Source organism: Arachis hypogaea, chromosome 11 (assembly GCF_003086295.3).
Source record: "Arachis hypogaea cultivar Tifrunner chromosome 11, arahy.Tifrunner.gnm2.J5K5, whole genome shotgun sequence".
NCBI classification, from domain to species: Eukaryota; Viridiplantae; Streptophyta; class Magnoliopsida; order Fabales; family Fabaceae; genus Arachis; species Arachis hypogaea.
In genome coordinates, this window is record NC_092046.1 from 58,892,214 (window position 1) to 58,908,997 (window position 16,784).

Here is a 16,784-nt window from a genome sequence, read left to right on the forward strand (position 1 = left end):
TATCATGTAAAGTACAAGACATTGGTTTAAATTTATAAATTATATGGAGATGTAATAACAAATATGATGACATAGTACTTGATCATTGCCCTCTTGTGATTCGAATGAGTGGCTAAGATGTATTGTTATGAACTTGGATAAGATGAAGCTTTCTAGGTCTTGCATTTTTTGCTTTCTTTTTGGATTGGAAAAAAAGAGATAATTTCATTAAGATGAGAAGATAATACAAATTGGGGATAAGGATTCCCTATACAAAGAATTTGGAATAAGGTTTATTACACGCACACGAGCTTTTCACTTTGTCTTTCTTCTGTATCTCTTGATCTTCTTAGCTATATCTATATCATATCACCAAGAATCTGATCAATCTACTATGAGAAACTATAGTTTCATAAAAACTCTAAAAACTGTTAGCAAAAAAACTGCAATTTTATGTTCTAAATTTGAAACTAATTGTAGTTGATTCCGTTGGTTTTCTTTCTTTCCATGATGCTTCGATCCTTGTTCCAAAAAGATTATAGAATTCAGTTTTTTTTTTCGAAAAATTGATTACAAGAAAAACACGCACGCATGCTAGTTATTTTCATTAAAATATTGATACCATTGTGTGATGAGTGTGGAGTTGAGAAACAAGATTGAGGTGTTTGAGTGATCAGAGGAGCATGTTGATACCATTCTATTGTTTTAATTTTACAGATTCTGTTCTTCTCAATTGATTGTTCATTGTTGCTTTTTTCCTCCCCTTTTTCTTATGATCAATCATCAATGGCAAAATTGAAGAAGTGGATGATGATGAGAAACCGTGTTGTTGTTTGATCATGTGTGTGTTTTTATTTTCATTTTGAAGAATCAAAAGTGGTAACAAAACAAGAAAAGTAAGATTTGTTTGCTGCATGTATGTGTACGAACTTGCAATGGATATTTTCAGTTGATGTTTAATTTCCTGAAGAACCTCTGCATAAACAGAAGAACATAGCTAATAACAAAGTCATTAAAGAAAGATTGAAATTGGGAAAATAAATATAGATTCATGATGTTAAAGTTTGATTTGAAGTGAACTTTCAATTAAGTAACTGGAAATTTGACTATAAGATTTAATTAAGTTATATGTTCGTACAGTATTATCAAAATTTTAAAACAAAATCTCTGTAGTTTATAATTTTATAATTATATTCTGATGTTATATAAATTTTCCAATAGATTCCTAACAAGTAGAAAATGTAAGATACTTGCTGGTTAATAGCTCCCTTTCAGTGCAATGGCAAGGCATGGTAGTTAAACTCTCCCAAGTAGCCAAGACCTTTATATAGTAGTAGAGAAGTTGATTTAAATAGCTACTAGCTCCCTTTCTGTAATTCACCTCTTTTGATGCACCATTTTCTTAAACTCTTGTTGATTCATTTGCTCTTAGCAATAGGCATAACACAGTTATGATGTAACTCTACATATCTAATTCAATATACTTGCTGGTTAACATTCATTATATAACAAGTATATGGTCATGGTTGGATTGATTATGTAGTATTTAATCTTGTTTTTATTGTATTATTAGTTAAATAATCTTATATGGAATCCTAAATTAATCTAGTTTTAAATAGGATGCAAGTTCTGAGGATAATAATAATATCTGGATTAATCTAGTTTTAATTATTAGGATGCAAGTTCTTGGACCTTGTCGATAATAATTTCCTGATTGCATTGACTATGGCTAACTAGGAGGAATGCTACTTTCAATTTGATATTTTCAAACGGTCACATCTCAAGTTGACAAGATCTAGTCAATATTGAGAATAATATCTCTTAAATAATGTGACAGTATCAAATTGAAAGTAACACAAAGATTAAATTAAAGGGAAATTAAGCATTGAATCTTGCTGGAGTAACAGAAAGCAATAGAGTCATTGAATAAAGTGACTTTATTCGATGTACATAATACTTTCATGCTAATCCATCACAAATTTGATTGGATTATTGGATTTGGTCATGCTCTTATATTGTAAATGCAATAATTGCAACTGGATTCGAAGCAAATTCATAGACAAACCTTGTGTGTTTGAAGTCTCCATTAATTGATTCTTGAATGATGGATCAGGCATGGTTCTAAACAAAGTATCTTGATGAGAAGCTTGTGTATTCATTCATTTTCTTAGAATAGGGAGAAAAAAATTGAAGAAAAAAAAAATTAATCTTGTTAGAATGGTTTCATATTATAGCATAAACTAAACTTCTAAATTTTAAGTTATTTTTGTGCAGCATAATCCGTGATAAAATAATTATAATTCTTATCATATAAAATCATTACTGAATACTATTGGCATTTTTTATTGTTTTATGATTTATATCATTTGTTTGGTTTTGTTTTTATACTGTGTATGGTCTTTCATGAAGATGCCGTTTTGTTTGGTGATATAAGAGTCATGAACTAATGATAGTCCATGAGAATCAAATTTAAATGTATTTAACTGAATAGTGTTTTCAATGCTTTAATCATTGATTCTTTGTTTTTTAGAGAATATTATCCATATATCTTTTCCGAAAATATTCCTGAATGAAGGGTTAATAATTTATTTTTTTCACTAAACTAATATATGCTATTTACACGGTCGAAGACAGGGGAACTAAAATTTGGCTTTCTTATAAGCATACAAGGCATAATATATCTACAATTTTAAGATCCTATCCTCTATCTGTTATAATTGTCCACCTAGTTTTTTTTTTAATTGTTTTTTAATTCTAAATTTCAATTATGTTATGTCTTCTATCAATAAGATATTTTGTATATTTTATTCATTGTACTTTATGATTTTTTAGTTATATTCATTGACTTATTTATTTTTAAAATTTTAAATTTATTCTTGTTTTCTTTTTCAATTTTTAAGGAAGTTTTTCTTTGTCTTTTCTTTTTCTGGACTTGGAACCAGCAGTTCTTTCTACCAGTAATCTTTTAAGAAAGCACAGAATTTTGCAATGAGTAAGCCTCTTTTCCAATACCTTTCGTGTGCTTCATGTTATCCGGAATGCAAGTAACTTTGTTTCTATTTCTCTTTTGAATTATTCCGTCGCTCCCTACATGGTATTGCTTGTAATATATTGTCGAATTTATTACGTATGGTACTCTCTCATATCATAATTGTGATCAACTGTTATTGGTTCTCCTAACACACACCCCCTTTTTTTTAGTTCCATTTCTTTTTAATACTAATAATCTATTTGTATGTGCTAATTCATTTATTTAGACATTGATAAGAGCTGGATTACAAAGCCACGGGGTAGTATAGAATATAAGAATGGACTGAATAGATTCCTTGACTTTGCGTTTGACAATGCATCATCCGATGGGATGATACATTGTCCATGCCCTCTGTGTGGGTTCCGGTTTTTCCAAACTAGAGAAGCTGCATACGATCATCTTCTGATGAAACCATTTCCCCCTAACTATACCTTTTGGTTACATCACGGTGAGAGGATTGTAGACGAGAGACCCAGCGGTAGGGAAGAACTAGATTCCACTATAAATTCAGGAGATCAAATGCGTGACATGATCCACGACGCATTCAATTTGCCGGGACTGCAGAATGAGGATGAAGATTCCATGGATGGGCATGCTGGAGCCGTTGCGGATGGGTTGCCGTACTTATCCGAAGGACCTAGTCACGAGGCTCGTGCCTTTCAAGACTTGCTAAAGGACGGCGAGCAGGAATTATATCCGGGATGTTCTAGATTTTCGAAGCTGTCATTCTTGGTCAGGCTGTACCATATAAAGTGCATGTGCGGAGTGAGCAACAAGGCTTTCGGATTGATTCTAGAGCTATTGGGGGATGCCTTTGAGCATGCACAGATTCCGAAGACCTTGCACGATGCCAAGAGGATCATAAGGAAGCTGGGTATTGAGTACAAGAAGATAGATGCATGTCCAAATGACTGCATGCTATACTAGGGTTCCGACCACGGTCTTTCTAGATGCAAACGGTGTGGAGCATCGAGGTGGAAGCAAAAGACCAGGAAGAATGCTTTAGTAAGGATCAACGCCGTTGTTAAGAAGAATGGTAAACCTCAGGCGGCGAAAGTTCTTCGTTATTTTCCTCTAATTCCACGGTTGCAGCGATTATTTATGTCCAGCAAGACAGCTGTGGACATGTTGTGGCACAAGAGAGGCACCAACTCTGACGGTTTCTTGAGGCATCCCAGAGACGGCGAGGGTTGGAAAGCATTCGACATGAGATATACTGACTTTTCCTGCGATCCGCGCAGTGTTCGCTTAGCCTTGGCCAGTGATGGCTTCAATCCTTACGGAAACCTCAGTTCAAAGTACTCAATATGGCCAGTGATTCTTATTCCATACAACTTACCCCCATGGATTTGCATGAAACAAACCAACTTTATACTCTCTATGATTATTCCCGGTCCTAAAATGCCTGGCAATGACATAGATGTATACCTGCAGCCCCTGATCGATGAGTTGAAGCAGTTGTGGGCCGGTGTTGATACCTACGACGCCAGTCAGAAGAAAACATTCAAGATGCATGCAGCGTTGATGTGGACTATCAGCGATTTTCCTGGCTTGGGCAATTTATCTGGTTGGAATACGTACAGCGGGAGAGCTTGCCCCACGTGTAATTTGGACGCCGAGACTAGGCGACTCACCTTCAGTCAGAAATGGTGTTATATGGGTCATCGTCGCTTCTTGAATCGCGATCACAGATATAGACAAGACCGGATTAGATTTGATGGTAAAGTAGAGGATAGATCCCCACCTACCAAATTGACTGGCAGGGATATCCTGAGACAATTGGAGGGTGTGCCCGTCTCACAGGGCAAGGTGCAAGCGGTGGGGGGTAAAAGAAGACGCGGACATCAGACCGTGCTGCAAGACGAGTCACCCTGGAAGAAGAGGAGTGTATTCTTTGATTTGCCATACTGGGAGAACAACGAATTACGTCACAACCTTGACGTCATGCACATAGAGAAGAATGTGTGCGACAACATTGTATTCACCATGTTGAACGAGAGCGGTAAATCCAAAGACCACCTAAAAGCTCGTAAAGATCTCCAGTTGATGGGAATCAGGCATGATATGTGGCCACTTGAAGGTGGAAAGTATCCCGCTGCAGTCTTTACCATGTCGAACCCACAGAAGGATGTCTTTCTTAGGACCATCAAGAATGTGGTCTTTCCAGACGGGTACTCTAGCAACATCTCTCGCTGTGTTGACTTAAAACAGCGCAAGTTATTTGGTTTGAAGAGTCATGACTGCCATGTTCTAATGGAACATCTGTTGCCAGTTGCGTCAAAACACGTATTGCCCACCCCAGTGTCCGCCGTCTTGGCTGATTTATCAGCCTTCTTCCGACTAATATGTAGTAAATCTATAGATCCTCAACAACTTCCTCTCCTTCAGGATCATGTGGTCCATACTCTGTGCCACATGGAGATGATATTTCCACCTTCCTTCTTCACAGTTATGGTTCATCTAACGGTGCATTTGGTTGAGGAGGTACGTCTCGGTGGCCCAGTGCACTACCGGTGGATGTACCCAATCGAGAGGTAAAGATCTACTTAGGCTTTTTCGGCCTGTTTTAGTAGGATATCTGTCACCTAGTAATTTATGTTATGTTCTCGAAGGTACCTATGTCGTCTCAAGCAGTACGTGCGTAATAGGGCCCAACCAGAAGGATCGATTGCAGAGGGCTACCTATCCGAGGAGATTCTCACATTCTGTTCAAGATACCTAGATAACGTGGAGACTAGGATCAACCGACCGACACGCGTTGACGACCGTCCGAGCGATGCTCCACCGAGCGAGATTGCCAACATGTTCCCAGAGGTTGGAAAGGCAGTCGGGGCAGCTTCATTTTTCACACTAAGTCCAACCGAAAAGCTTCAGGCACATCGTCATGTACTGGTTAACTGCATTGCTGTAGAGAAATTCTTGGAGTACGTATAGAGCTTGGGTTCTAAAATTATACAATGAGCCAATTTGATATTGATGGTACTGAACTTGAAGTATCTTTTTATGTGCACAGTGAGTACAGAGCCATCACAAAAAGAAAACTGCGAAGTAAAACAAGGTCCCAGTCTCACATAGATAGTGTTGTGCACAGAGGATTTTCAAACTGGCTCAGGCATGAGGTAATCTCTAAAATCCAAGGATCCTACTACCCTTTGGTGCTTTCTTGCCTCTAATGTTTCAATGCCAGGTCCCATTTGGAAGCACCAATCATTCGAACGAGTTGCAATGGCTCGCCTGCGGTCCAATTGCTCAGGCCAAACGCTATCAGGCGTACAACGTCAATGGATTTAAATTTAGGACCATGTCAAGGGAGGAAGGGATGAAAACACAGAATAGCGGGGTTTATGTCACTTCGGATACTAGAAGTTATGCAAGTAAACGGGATGCCAATGTTGCTGTTGGCGGTGTCTCGTATTACGGGAGATTAGTAGACATCATCGAGCTTAACTACAGTGGTCAATTCACTGTAGTCTTGTTCAAGTGTCTTTGGGCAGATACCACGTCGGGGAGAGGCATCCGACAAGATGTTTTGGGCCACACCTGTGTCAATTTTGCCATGCCGATTCACACCGGTGAACATGAAAACGATGAGCCGTACATCTTGGCATCTGAGGCGCGTCTTGTGTTCTACGTGGAGGATGAGGTGGAGAGCGGATGGAGTGTAGTAGTCCATGTGAAGCCAAGAGATTTGTTTGACATGGGCGAAGATTATGAACACTGTGAGGTCGACCTTCATCCACAGTCTTGTATGACTAGCTTGCCTGAATTTGATGTCGAAGGCCTGCGGTTGACAAGAGACGGCGATTTAGAGGAGACCATTACCGACGGGGTTGAAGATTGTGATGAGGCAGCCGATTCCTAAAATACTGAGTTGTATTTAGTGGAGTGTATTTTAGTCATATCATTAGACAGTATATCATTAGACAGTAGGTTGAATGGAATGAGTTTTCTTATATTCTTTAAAATTTATCCTTTTATATAAAATTCTCTTATCTAATTGGGTCTTCACAATATTTAAATTTATACTGTCCTTGAACATTCTTTACATCTCCGTTGACTTTCAGGGAAATTGGAGAGCAGAGACTTCTTTCTCATTTCCAGAAGCCGTTGGTTTGCAGAGAAGATGATAGATGCGTCTCCTTTCTCTTCATTGGAGGACGCAATCTCATTTGCAAGGCAGTTGTGGTTTAAAGAGTCCCGTATACAATCATGGTTGGATGCCTTCTCTGGACACAGTCACCTCTTTCGAGCCATTCGTTATGCCCCGGGATCAATGATGAGGGTTTGTTTGCCGCTGCCCGATTTAATTTTGTAAATCCTTTTCTTATTCGTGAATGAAACCCATATTCACATGGTTATGTTTAAATTTTAGGAAATGCTTCATTGGGACCGAAAGTACCGGGCTAAATTTGGGTTTGAGTTTATAACAAGTACGGAAACATGGTTATCACAGGAAATACTTGACGAGGTGAAGGTAAAATAGTTTATATTTTCCTTGCTATTTATCTAAAGTATATAAAACTGAACCTTGATATTTGCTTTCTAGAGTTAATAAATTTGAGTCATTAAGGCGAATCACCTTTGAGGCTGGGTAGTTTAATTGTATTTTGTATAGCAAGATTAACTTGATGAGATATGTTTGCTAGAAGATAATAGCATATAATAGAGAGTTTATAGTTGTACTCAATCATATAATATAGACCCTCTTGCAAAAAGTTTTAGAAGGGTTGTGTTAACTATAAGGAGAAGTATTAGAAGGATATTTAGGAAGGTATATCCGTATGCATAAAAGAATTTCTAAGTTGCAACAAGAAGGGCATTCTCTTCTGGATAAAATCTATAAGTTGTGAAAGTAATGGGATCGAACAAGAATAAATGTAGGGGATGAAATGTGGAGGAAGAAAAGATTTGCTCGAGGAGGAAACCTGGCACAACCAGCAGCCCTTTAGCTGCTCTAATGCAACACTGCTGGCATGCAGATTGGAGCAGATTGAATGTAGCTGTTACATATTCATATATGGTATGATGACATATGGAAGAGAAGTGGTGGCTTGCAGCAGCATGTAGTGATCTAGCAGTAAGGGGCTGCAATTTTAGTGGCAATGAGGCAGTTCTTTCCTGCATTGGTTCAGTAGTACAGTGTTGAGGTGCTGCAGTACCTGGGGGAAGGTTGCTCTTGACGTTAGTTTGTGGCACTAGAATGGGAACTGGAGATTGGGATGTTTACTGATCGAGCTGTTGGTTTTTGTGATCTTTGAGCTATGTGCTGCATTTCTTTTCTGAACTTTCTTCAATTGGTATGGCTATGTTTTGGAACATGCAGCTAAGCATGAGATTAAGGCTATTTTTTGAACTGATTAAAGTTTTCCTTTTTCTTTATCGTTTTACTTATTCTGGATTTGTTGCATTGTGAATATATGGTTTTGTTGTTTTGGGGTTCTGGTTGAAAAGCTCCCGCAAGGCAACATTATTGCACTATAGGCGGGCAGCACACTGTATGTGTATATGCATAAAGGGCATGGGACAGATGGTTATCTCAGGTTCTTGCAAAAAGTTTTTCTACATTATCTTGGTGGTGTGTTGTGTAGGTACGCTATGAAAATACTCTTGTTGTTGAACTGGATATTGCAGCACGAGAGGAATTCAAACTCATAGAACATGGACTCGAACGACTATGGGAACGTAAGATGATCAACTTTTTAGTAGTTTAATTAGTATGATTATGTTCATACACTGATTCTGGATATTCTGTGCTTATATTTGGCTATGATGTACCTCTCAGGATTAGCTCGATCCCAAATTCAGGAGGCATCGGTAGAAACGGGGGAGGTGGTTCCGGATTCAGTGGAGAAAGAGGCCGTTGTCTCCTCCGATAACTCTGAAGAGGCTGATTCTGCTGGACAAAAGGGTTCGATGCTGTCATATGACCTCAATAAAACGCCAGATGAGAATGAATATCCGTATAGTGGAATGTCTCCTGATAAGAAGAATGCTTGGCACCTATCTATGTGGGCGACACGATACCTGAACCCTTGAGGATATTGCAATAGTATAATTGAAAATTTTGGTTTCAAATTTATAGGATGCCCAAAACTTGTGTTTTGAAGTTGTCGTGACTTTATAACGCTTCATATTATTTTTAGGGATTGTTAGTATGCTGCATTGAAGACCATTAGTCTACTATTTTAACTATTTCTGCATTTTTTTATTTTGACTACTCCAAGATGCTGATTAATATAAAGTTTTTTGGGACAAATTCAGTTTCATTGTTGTTGGCAATGAAAATATGCCAAATGATCAACAAGCCCAATTTGATTTTCCAGGCATTGCAGAATAATCTTTGCTGCACGTGTATCATTCAAGATACACAAAAAAATAAAGGTTTCAATTGCCATGAAATTGTCACTATTTCAATTTCACGGTGTTGAATGCTTATGTTTAAGTACAAAGTCCTTGCAAACAATAAAATGGGAATAATAACTAGTGAAAAATTTAAGTTCAAATCTTGTTAAATGCTACAAATGCTACAGTATGAGCAAATAGAAAGTATGGCAAATCCTTTGCAAAATAGAAAGATAAGAACCAGCTGCACCATGAACTGCGGCAAAATTGGGAAAAGTTTCTCCTCCACTGAAATATCATAACCATAGTGAAGATAGATGTGATAGAAATGGATGGGAAGAAATTTGGATCAAGAACCAGGATAATAGGGATGTTGTAAATTATGGGATAGATCCTGAAATGGACAATAAATCCATAGTAAAATATATTATTTTAGCATTAAATACAAAAATTTTATCACTGTTAATATATATAACAATCAAAATTTATTTATAGATATTGAATAATTAATAATAAAATACAAAAAAAATTATTAACGAAAATTTTGGTAAAAATATAATTTACCAAAACTTAAAAATTCTTGTAAGGTATTTTAAAAAAAATAATCTAATTATTAAATTATATTAAAAATACAATTTAATCAATAAAAGAATAAATTTTTAACGGGTATTTTGGTAAATAAAATTTAATGATAAATAATAAAATTTGTACTAATGGATTTTTACTTTAAATTAAATATTTTTTTCTTATAAAATGGATATACTTAACATTAGTTAATACAAAAGGTTTAAAATGGTTTAAAGAGAAACTTTTATTATTATTATTATTATTATTATTATTATTATTATTATGATTATTATTACTATTATTATTAAAATTATTATTATTAATATTTCTAAATTAAAGAAGCGGTAATAAATTTTGATTGTACAATATTTTTATTGTTTCAATTTCCTCTTGCTATAATCATTCCCGCGTCTCACAATTTTTTCTTTTTATTTGGACAATGCTATGATCATTATATAACAACTAGTGGGTATGGTTTTACCCAATTTCAAAAAAACCCAGCTACTGCGCCCTACCCCTTCTCCTCACTCCTTATACACATTAAAACCCACAAAGCCCTAGCTCACTATTCTGCTCTGTCTTTGTTGTCGACGAAGAGTACTTCTCATCCGCATCCTTGATTTTCAGGTTCAGAACCTCCCGGTCACCTCGCTCTCTCTATCATTTCAAGTTCCAGAACCTGCCACCCTCTCTATCCCGGTAACCACCCCAATTTCTTTCAAATACATTTGTGATCTTCTAATGTTATTGCTTCTTGCTATCTGTCAATACTTGTTGGGAAACAAGTGTTGTGTTTACTTTCACAATTTAGAATGAGAGGTGGAGTATAGGTTCATTACTACTACTGTAATTATCTTGCTTCTCATGTACCCATGAAGATTCTGACTTTAATATGTTTTGATGAACTTGGATGCATCATAAGCTTGCATTTATGCCATCTACAACTTGATTTATCATATATGCCATTTTTATCAACTCAGAATATGCTTGGGAGTTTGATGTAATTAGGAAAAAAGGATGAAGGGTAGAGATTTTGGGAATTAAGAACTCCCAGTTATAGGTTGAAAATTTGTTATTAACCAATTATTACATACACAATAAAATTGGAATAGTTACTTGGTTAGCAAATAAGCGTGTTATGTGTTGTAACTTCTCCCCTGTTTACACGTTACCATTGGTACATATTATTAAAAGTTATTTGTGTTTGGACTTTGGTAATGAACAAATCAAGAATAGAGTCATGGGTGAAACATTATTTTATTTTTTATATAATCAAAGTATGCTTGTTTTTTTTATTTTTCTTTTTTTAATAAAATGGCACATTTGTAAATAAGGTTGCTTAGTGAAGAAGAATGGATTTTGGCAGTTCCAAAAGAGTGAGTACTATTGTTTTAGTGGTATGATATAATGCTACACGACAACAAGATAAGAAAATTTGGTCCATATATATATACTAGAGTTTTAATGATTAATTAGGTCATACAGGGACATTTTTTCTATTAGATTTTGTTATTTAACTTTTCAAGATTTAGCTATTTCAGATAAGCAAATATTTGTAACTTATATATAGGTCAGACAAATTATGCTTATATAGAGATCTATGCTGGTGGGTTTCTTAGTCAGGACCTTGTAGTATTTTTAATAGTCCAATTTTGGTGCATTTGTATTGTGCTTGTAAATGCATTTAGATAACTGTGTCAAAAATTTAGTTTTTCACATTGCTAATTATTTTGACGTGCCGGGCAATATTGTTCAAATGCATCTTTTAAATTCTTGTAGCAAATCATTACTATTGACTACTATAAACCCAGATTATGAAACATGTATATACCTTCTGCTCCAGTGATTTTTTCTGTTATAATTGTTGATGAATGCTGTTCGAACTCGATCATGGTTACACAAAAATTATTTTAATTGGATATTAATTTGACTTGATTTTATCCTGTCCACTGGTGTTATGGCATTTAGATGGCTAGGAAAGGTTGGTACACGAAAAAGCCAAAATCAGGACCAGGATGTCAGCAACCTCTAACCGCTCCACCTTCGGGCTCAGGTTCCCACCAGGCTGACTCTCAAGTCCTCCCCACTGGTGGTGACGGCATCCCTCCAACTTCCCGCCCATTTCGTCCGCCGCGCAGTGAACCTAGGCCTGCTACACAAATGAGCGCAAATAGCGTTCACAACTCGGAGCTAGGCCAGGAGACCCTTTTGGAGGCTAATGCTCCAGAGGTAGAATCTCGTGATCATGAAGATGACGACCACTCTAGTGCTTCTGGAGCTCAGAGTCGTAAAAGGCGCAAGACTACAGAATTTTGGACAGTTAAGATAATCGGTAACGTATTTTATAATTTTTCTATGATCGATTTGAGCTATGTTAAATAATTTTTTTCGTGCATACTTTCAACAACGGATGCACACATAAGGATTTATATTTTGCTTATAGATTCTGACGGCACAGTCAAGCCGGCAAGATTAAGCGTGAGGGAGGCTATGGAACGGCCTAATGGGAGAAGGATCGTGCTGAGATTCAACAACGAAATGCAGCCAATTGGAGACGAGGCTGGACTGCTAAGTGGGGTGCTTGGTCTGCTTGGATCTGACTACGCAAAATTTCCTATTGGTAAGGAAAGTTGGCACAAGGTTACCACTAAAAACAAGGTGTATAACGAATGTGTGAAGGTAAAGATTTAAATCCCCTTTGTAACAAATTTGCTTATTGTTCAATTATTGACAAATTGTATTATGAAATATATGTGCAGTAAAAATTTCAAATCTGCTTCAATTTAAATCCCCTTTGTAACGATTTAAAACCCCTTTGTAACAAATTTATTTTATTAACAAATCTGCTTATTGTTCATTTATATGTGCAGCAAATTTTTCATTTTGACGAAGATAGTGAAGGTAGTATCAAGAAATATATTTTGCAAAGTATGGGAAGGTCTTGGAAGGAAACTAGGCTGAGGTTGTATAATGCCTTCTACGAGCCAACATTCACATTTGAGCAGAATATCGAGCACCGTCCGCCAGGAATTGATCGAGAGCACTGGAGAGAGTTCCTAGAATATCGCGCCAAACCTGAGACGAAGGTAATCCAGTATACCATTGGTAGAATGTGCTGTATTTTATGTAGCATTAAGTGCTGTTAAATCAGTATCTAATTGTGACTTTAATTTGGCTTTTATGGACCGATAGGAGAAATGCAAGAAGAACGCGACTAATCGATCAAAACAAGTATATACCCACACTGGCGGTTCAAAAAGCTTCGCACGGCGGATGGAAGAAGAGGTACTCCACTTGTTATTCACTGTTTGGACTATCTATATGACTTCAGTTTTCTTGATTGCGTGGAATACGGTAATGGCGTAAATGTTGTTGTTACAGTCTGAAGAACAAGGAAGAAGAATTGGTAGAGGAGAGCTATGGATAAAAGTGCACAAGAAAAATGATGGCTCCTATATGAATGAGGAAGCAAGGGCAATTGGTGTAAGTACTACTTCTCATAAATTTTCGGTAAAATTATGTTTTCAAATACGTTAATAGTTTAGTTCTCTATTATATTTTGTTCTGTTTTTCTTTGCTGAATGGTTTGGACTTGGGTTAGAAACAGCAAGAAGGTATTGAAAGATGAGTTTCTATCAATCCTAATTCAAAATGGACCCACGGAAAATTTTTTTTCCAACACTGGTTTCTTTTATTAAGTTTGCTATTTTACCTCAGTTATTTCTAGAGAGTTTAAACTTCTATGTAATTTAGAGACAGCTAGGTTTAAATTGAAATAAATCAATTTAAATTATTCCTTATTTCTTTTTATAGTGTTAGCAACATCCTATGTGACGTGCGTTATTTTGGTTGTTTTACATAAATTACTTTCGAACCATATATCTTTCTCTCATATTTGACTGAGTTTTTATTGACATAGACCGATAAATGCTATGATTGTATTTGCTAATTTGTGTCTGTAGGAAAGAATTGAGGAGATTGAGCAACAGGATGAATCTTCTAGAGTGTTGTCTCAAAATGACTCCATTGCTCAGGTTTTTGGTAAAGAGAAACCGGGTAGAGTACGTGGTGTGGGTTTCGGTCCGACTCCTACCCAACTCTTCGGTTCGAATTCACGTGCGCCAGGCAACAGAGTCGAAGAAGAGGAGACCCAGAGGAAGTTGTGTGCACTGGAGGCAGAATTGGAAAGCGAGAAGTTGAAGAGGAAGGCGATGGAAGACGAGGCAGCAGCAGATAAGAAAAAGATGCAGGCGATGGAGAGAGCTCTGATTTATCTTTTTCAAAGGCAGGGTGAGGAGCTGCCGGGAGACATCGCTGTAGGGATGAGTTCCGTCGAATGAAAGAGTGAACAATAATAGTAGGATTAGATAGTGTTTGGATCGAATCAAGTATTTTTTTTCTTTAAATTAGACTATGCAACTCTTTGCAAGAGATTTGTACTCTTCATATTTTTATGAAAATATTATTTTGGCTTGCAGATAATTTATTTGTTTTTTGTACAATTTTACATTCTAAATTCTAAAATATATTAACACTTAAGATATTACAAAAATCTAAAAAGCCACAAAAAGAAAACAAAATAGATCTGATATTAAAAATTACACGATTTTTTTAATAAAAATTCTATTTTCCTGTTTTTTAATTATTCTTAATTTTGCAGCGGTTTAGAACAGCCGGAAAATCGAACAAAGTAATTGGAAAATTTGCATAGATTGCGGCGGTTACAAACCGCCAGAGAATGTTTCGGAAAAACTGGACCGTTTTGTGGCGGCTCTAAAAACGCCGCAAAACAAGCGGCATCAAGCAAAGATCAAACTGAATTGTGGCGGTTTTGGAACCGCCGGTGAACATGCCAGTAATTGTGTCACCCTCGTTTAGCGGCGGTTTTTTGAACGAACGCCGCGAAATACTTATTTGGCGGCGGTTATGCCAGCGGTTATTAAAAACCGACGCCGAATATAACCCCCGCGCCCATAACCGTGGCAGTTGGGAGAGCCGCCGGTCTTTGATTTTGCGGCGGTTTAAAACCGCCGCTAATCATTTTAAAAAACGCCGCTATGCTCCGCCTCTGCTGTAGTGTATTGAGCCTGAAAACTCATTTATCATCCCACACTATCATTTTTCTTCCATTGCCTATTAACCGTTTGCAATTTCTCCTAAAAAATTCCTCCCATGTATTAAACTTCTCCGAAAGCATGAAGCTTTTTTGTGATCTTTGGCTTCCTAGAATGAACAATTTGAAAAGGTATATAACTTTAAGTGTCCTGGCTCTAACAAAATTTGGATTCTCTAGAATTCTCTATGCTTACTTTGCTAGATGAGCCACATTTTGAGTATAAATCCTTAAAACCCAATCCTCCATTATTCTTGCTCACGGTTATTGAATCCTATTTATTTTCAATGAATTTCACGCTCTTGCCTAGATGAAACCCACAAAAATTTTGCTACCCTCGCACTCAATCTTTGACAATAGATCAAAAATTACATTCATGGCATAGGTAGGAATCACCTGGACAACGACCTTGATCAAAATTTCTTTTCCGGCTTGGTTCAAAAGTTTTCTTTCCATCCATCTAATTTGTTTGTTACTTTTTCTTTGATCCATGCCAAAACTTTATTTTTGAATCTCCCATAATGACCAGGTAGTCTTAAGTACTTCCCAAGGTTATCCCAAGTCTCTATGTCTAGAATTTTTTCTATATCACTCCTTTTTTTGATGGAATAAACCTGATTTCTAAAAGTTAGGCCTGATTTATTCAAGTTGATTCGTTGACCTAGCACATCCATATATTCATTAAGGATATAGACAATTTGGTAGACTTCTTCCTCAGTAGATTTCGGGAGAATTATGCAATCATCTACAAATAGAAAAAAATAATTGGTACAGTAGCGCTCATTCTAAATCTGTGATTGCTCTTTTTTTCTACGCTTCTTATATCAAAATAGAAAAGAATTTAGCTGTAATTATAAACAAATATGGTGACAAAAGACCTTCTTGTGTCAATCCTTTTTAGGGCACTATTCTATTTGATAATACCACATTCACTTTAAATTTATAGGATGCTCATGTGAGGTTGTGACACATTTCATAATTAGCTCGTTCCATTCTTTTTGAAATCTAAAGGCCTCTAGGACCTTTTTTATAAAATTCTACTCCATCCAATCATACGTCTTGCTTATGTTTAATTTAATTACCAATTTTTTTTCTCCTGTTCTATTTTTTCACCTTAATCCATAAGAAGCTTCTTAAACTATAAATATTATCCTGAATTAGCCATTTATTAACGAACACACTTTGAGTGGAAACACTACTTTGTCTAGTACTTTCCTTAACTTTATTACCAAAATTTTTGAAATAATTTTATTGATGAAGTTACAACATGAGTCTTAGGTGATTCAAGATTTCTGACTGCTTCACTTTTGGTATCAACACAATCATAGTATTGGTTACACATAGAAGGAATGTTGATTTCACAAGCCTTCCTCGAAGTTTGGGCTCAAAACATGTCGGCCTCAAATCGCAAGTCCTAATGTGCAACAGAAGCACGGAAGATTCAACTCTCCTCCTACAGCGATTCATGAAGAATGTTGAAGACAAGCACCCTCCTTCAAAAACGATAACATTTGGCCGTTTTCTATTTCATTTTTAACGATTTACCACTCTCGTTTTTAATTATTGGAAAAGTATAAGTGGATAATAAAAATACTAAATAATATAAATAATAGATATATCATATGTTCAATTTATTAGGTGTACGAATGATTTTTCAAATATTAAAATTTAGGTGAATAATTTAAAAATGTAGTGTATTTTTATTTTTTTTTAGGCTAATTTTAGAGTTTATTTTTTCACATTGTTTACAAA